The following is a 6000-nucleotide window of genomic DNA, read 5'->3' as shown; positions in this document are numbered from 1 at the left end:
CTACAATTTGATAACCTTCTGGCATTTTCAAACCTTAATAACTCCTCATGTGTGAATGTAGATGCAAAATATTCATTCAGTTTGTTTGCTATCTGTGCAGGATCATCAACAGTCGAACAATCGATATCAAGCGGACCAATCAGATTCATCCCCTTCCTTTTAGAGTTTATATAAGTAAAGAAATCCTTGCTGTTTTTCTTAGCATCCTTTGCCAAAGATATCTCGTAATCTGCCTTCACCTGCCTAACCTCCTTTGTGACCTGATTACAGACTAGCTTATATCTGCCATAGGCTTCTTAGTTGCTACAAGTAGGATAAAAGGATACAAGTGGGCTGGAATTTCTATAGGCAGACAAGAGATCTGATCTGGAACAGGAACATACCACTGAAGTCTAAGAAGGCTATATACCAGCCCTATTACGTACCAATTGTGACATATGCTTCTGAAACTTGGTCTATGAGGAAAAAGGATGAAAGCAGAATGTGGGGGGAGAAATGAGATTTGTGATAAGCACAGCTGAAAAGACAAGATGCAACAAAATCAGAAATGATGTGATTAGGGAGAGAATTAAGGTTTAAAAATTCCAGAATAGGTTTGAAATGGTTTGGACATGTCAAGAAGATGAACGGGAGGCGTTTGCCAAGAAGAATGTTTGATTTACAATTAAGGGACAAAAGACCAAGGGTCTTAATATAATAATAATAATACATAATAGGTCTGGTATATAGCCTTCTTAGACTTCAGTGGTGTGTTCCTGTTCCAGATCAGATCTCTCGTCTGCCTATAGAAATTCCAGCCCACTTGTATCCTTCTACTCATTTCTTTGTCTCTCACTCCAGCCTTTATAATGGTGCTTCCTAGATACTTGAAGTTGGCGCCTCCATAGCCAGGTGGGAAGGAGCAGCAGTGCGTAGCACACGCTTCTTGATTAGACCAGGGTTCGAGTCCGTCACCACCAAATACGGAGGATGCAGAAAAGGTCAGGGAATGACCACCGCATATCCCGGAGCAATATGGCCTTAGTTGCTAATGCTCCTAAAAACCAAATAACAAACAAACATACTTGAAGTTGCTAACCATTTTTAGCTCTTTCCCTACCATCATAATAATCAACATAACCAAGACCTGCCACCTGCAGGACATGATAAAGACTGATGTCATTAAGAGAGGAGGAAACTGGACTGAAATCAACGATAGAGAGAAGTACATGGACAGGGCATGGTGACGACGCTTCATATTAACCCCGGAGGCTCACATCTGGTGAGTATGGGCTTGGCACACCCAGGGTCCTGAGTTGAATATCATCATTCTTCTCTTTCTTGGTGATTCCTCTCTACTTTTGCCACTCTCTCTCTCTCTCTCTCTCTCAGGGTAACTCGGGAGCTTTTTTTTTTCCTGGTGCAGCATAAGCCTCAGGCTTCCTTGCATTATATGGCTATTAATAATAATAATAATAATAATAATAATAATAATGTCGACCCGTGGAATAGCAGAATGATGACAGTTGATGATGATTGTCTAAAGAAATAATTTAACAATAAAAGAAAGGTTTAACAATAACTCATCACATATAATACTCAGGTTGCTCATAAAAGCAAATAAAATAATTAAATATGTAAGAGTAAATATCCTTACTTTGTGACAGTGAAAATTAATACATAATTAATAGCAAATGAAAACATGCCATCATAATGATTTCATCAACATGTAATCATTTTGTCATCAACATGTAATCGTTTCATCAACATGTTCAGGAATCGTTTCAGTATTAGTTAAGCCACAAACTTCTGCCATTGTTCATTCTGCCCTAGTTTCAACGCTATTCTTCTATTATTGATTGCAATCATGAGCTTTGCATTCATGATTAATTTATTGTGTCTTGCTTTATCAAAGTGGTCTGATTTTGGATGTCTAGGAACAAATTAAGAATTTGCTAACATAATGCTAATAGTAAAATTAACATACAGTCTCTGCAGAACCAATTAAGGATGCATATAGAGTAAGTTTATATTGGTCCCTTTCCAGATGACAGGGCCTTGATTAGCAAAGTTCACTAATCAAAGTCACCCTTTGTCTGATGAGAGACTAGTCTTTAGCATTAGCAGAGGCATATGATGCAAGAAAGCAAGCTTATGCAGCATCAGCCAAAAAAAAAAAAAAAAAAACCACTCCCATTTCACCCCTCCATTCGTTCGAAATACCTATCCAGCTGAGCCTTAAATTTATTTAGGCTATCAACTTCCACAACAAGGGATGGAAGTCTGTTCCACCAACCAACTACCCGCTGGCTAAAGGCAAATTTCCGCACATCTATCCTACATCTGTCTTTCCTCGATTTGAATTTATGCCCTCTCAGATGATTATTCTGAGCAAGAGGAAGAATCCCATTGGCATTGAGCATGCTCAAACCATTCAAGGCTTTATACACCTCTATCAGATCACCTTGCCGGTGCATAGTCTCCAGACACTGTAATTTGCAAAACTTAAGCCTTTGTTTCATTCACTAATCTTGTTGCCGTTCTCTGTACTCATTCCAGCAGCTCTACATCCTTCTTGAAATGAGGCCTCCAGACCTGTATACAGTACTCAAGGTGTGGCCTGACCATTGCCTTATACAAGGGAATAATCACCTCCTTATCCCTGCTAGAAAAATTCCTGTATATCATTGACAAGACACTATGAGCTACTCTTGCAGCCTGTCTGCACTGCTCAGAGAACTTCATATCTGCCTGCACAATTGCTCTGGGGTTACTGTTTCCCCATATGTATTACTTTACATTTGTCAATGTTAAACTTCATTTGCCACCTCTCAGCCCATTTGCTCAACCTTTCCAGATCCTGTTGCAGCAGCATAGCATCTTGAAATAACTCTCACAATGGTACCATCTTTAAACAAGTGAAATAGTGAGACCACCTATTTAACCATTCAACAAGTACATGGGAAATCAAAAATGACCCCAGTATGCTTTAGCACTTACCCCATTCAAAAAAAAAAAAAAAAAGTCCAGTCACATGGACAGCAGTGAATTTTGTTAATGTTTTCAGTTAATAAAATTTCACTACTATTAATTTTTCAGTCAACAGTGAATTTTTTGTTTGTTTGGCCAACATATACAGATGGGGGGAAGGTGAAATGTATCAGAACTATACAAATTGTCCCCCCCCCCCAAAGTATCCAAAAGGTTTGGATACTTTGGGGGGGGGGGAGTGCAGAGCATATTTCTAAGGTATGTGACTGTTACTTCTCTCTTAACATCTTTATTAATATATTTTCTCTTAACATCTATATTTCAAGGAATAAAGTGAGAGCAAAATATATAAGTCACAGTTTCTTGGCCCTGTTCAATATGATTTTTAAATATCAATCCTCTTACCAAGTTTTTTATTGACTTCATATTTTAATTTAATTTAAACAAATATGGAAACAAATGGAATATATTTTAATGAGTATACGAGAAGTGCATAATTTTTAAAGTAACCATTCTCCTATTAAAACCAAAACAGTATTTAAGGTAAGTCAGCACAATAATAATATTTTTACTAGTATGCTGTAATCGCCAATGGCTCAAACTAATCTTACTCTAATACTTTCTTTAACCCCACTTCCAGTTCTAAAAGTCTTTAAATTCAACATAGCTACTACTTGTTTTTGTTTTGAAATGCTAGACCATAAAACTATAATAGTAAAATAATTAAAAGCTATAAAATCATTAAAATGTTCATGATATCTAAGCTTTTAGATAGAAAATATACATGAAAAAAACTTACATGGCTGTTCCAAGTATCCTTCTTATTACTCTCTACTTCCAAGTCATCCTCTTCAGACAATTCAGAGTAATCATCTTCATTGAGCAATAAATTATCTCGGGATGGGTTGATACCATCACCCAAACAATGTTTGTTAAGGAATAAGCATGTAATAAAAAACAAAATACAAAACTGTTGTCCATTTAAAATATTTTTTTCTTTATTTAGTTATCAGTATACTCCATTCTGTTTTTGTTACTGACAAAATATTAGGTTATGATTTTTTTACACAAGCTGACCATTTAATTTATGGAATGATAGTTCCACCATACAAATGCTCAAGATTTGGCAAACTGCCAGTAGATGGAAGACGAGTGCATTCAAGAATATGCCAACACAGCTGCAAGTTCTGATATGTTGTCAAGTAGTTGCAAAGCAACCCTAAGTTACATGCTGTAAGTGTAACCCATTTTGTGAGATGCTGCTGGATTATAATGACTGATCAATATCTTATCATCAACCACTATGTGCCTAAGAAATAATTCACCATTTCTATCAAACTGAGTTAGCATTTCTCTACACACTTTCATATTGTTTTGTTTCTGATCTGGTGTCAATGGTGTGGAATACAGCAATCAGAAATTCACAACATTTTAAGGTGCTCTGTAACAAATGTGCACTGCTGTGTGAGACTGATATCCTGCTACTTAGCTGATCAAGTGTGTCTCCTGACTTTATCTAGAATCTCCTGGACCTTTGTAAATTGCTCTGGAGTGGTGGAAGTCCTCAGCTGTCCAGGCCACAGATTCAAGGTCTTCTTTAAATGTACCAGTGCCACTTAAAAATTATTTGCAGATTTCTTCAAACACTTGTTTCCATAAACCTCTGCCATTTCTCTCATAGTCTCTGTAGCAATCATACCACATCAAACAAAATAGTATATAACAAAACATTGATCGGTCTTTGAATCTTCCATTATGCAGCTCACAAAATGGTTCACACTTACAGCATGTAACTTAAGGCCACTTTGCAACTGTATTGATATATTTTCAGGCATACACTCTCCTGCCATCTACTATCAATTTGATGAAACTTGAGTGGTTGTATAGGGGTGAGATCATTCCACAAATCAAATGGTCAGTTGTGTAATCACTGTCACGATGAGTGTGATATTTTGCTTTCAGAGTACTTAGAAAAGTACTAATTAAGAAAAAGATTAATTCAATGAGAAATATTCATAAATGCCTTCAGTTTTAAAGGTGATTTAATGATTTAAAGGTGATTACCACTCTTCCCAGACAACCATTTTCATTATAAAATGGAGCCAGATTGGAGTAAAGAATACAGGCAGTTCTCGCTTTATGAGTTCCTGGGTTTATGAGTTTTTTCCCCCAAGTATCAACAAAATCGAAAATATGAACATTAATTGCAAAAAATGAATGTTAAACATTCATAAATACCGCTGTTGTTATTTGGTTTTTAGGAGCATTAGCAACTAAGGCCATATTGCTCCAATGTGGGATGTGGGGTGGTCATTCCCTGACCTTTCCACATCCTCCATATTTGGTGGTCACGGGCTCGAACCCCAGTCTAATCAAAAAGCATGTGCTACACACTGCTGCTCCTGCCCACTTGGCTACGGAGGCACCCATAAATACCACATTCCAAACCACGTGCATAGCTATACAATACAGTGTACCCCACTTTACAATATTAATCAGTTCCAGAGACACCATTGTATCATTAAAATATCATAATGTGAACCCAGTAACACATTGTTTTTTGGTAATTCGTTTCAAGATCTCGGAAGTTGAAATTTTCGCTGTATAACTAAGCTATTTATCTCTCTAAAATGTTTTAAGGTCACAGTGTGACCTTAAGGCCATATAAAAGGTCATGAGCGTGGTTTGAAAATTGTATTAGTTACCAATTCAAATCATTAAAATGCACTACTCTTTCATCGTTATCATATGTTCCATTATAAGAATCAATTTTAAACAACTTTGTGATATTTTTCTAAAGCACATTTCTGGAGGTCATGACCATAAAACAATAAAAACAATTTGCACTTTCCGGAAAGGTTTATTGGGCTTTTCTGTTACTGCAAGCAATTATAAACGGGTAGTAAACTCGATCTTCTTGAATTTGCAAAAATACCGATAGCTGTAATTGTGTGGTTTTTTACGTTATTATGGTGAAATGTGTTTCCCTTTTACCGAAATCTTCAATCGTATAAAAAACATAAATAAATT

The sequence above is a fragment of the Mastigoproctus giganteus genome, chromosome 3 (genome assembly GCF_048544385.1).
Source record: "Mastigoproctus giganteus isolate SK-2022 chromosome 3, ASM4854438v1, whole genome shotgun sequence".
In the NCBI taxonomy this organism is placed as follows: Eukaryota; Metazoa; Arthropoda; class Arachnida; order Uropygi; family Thelyphonidae; genus Mastigoproctus; species Mastigoproctus giganteus.
Note: the sequence above shows the minus strand (reverse complement) of the source record.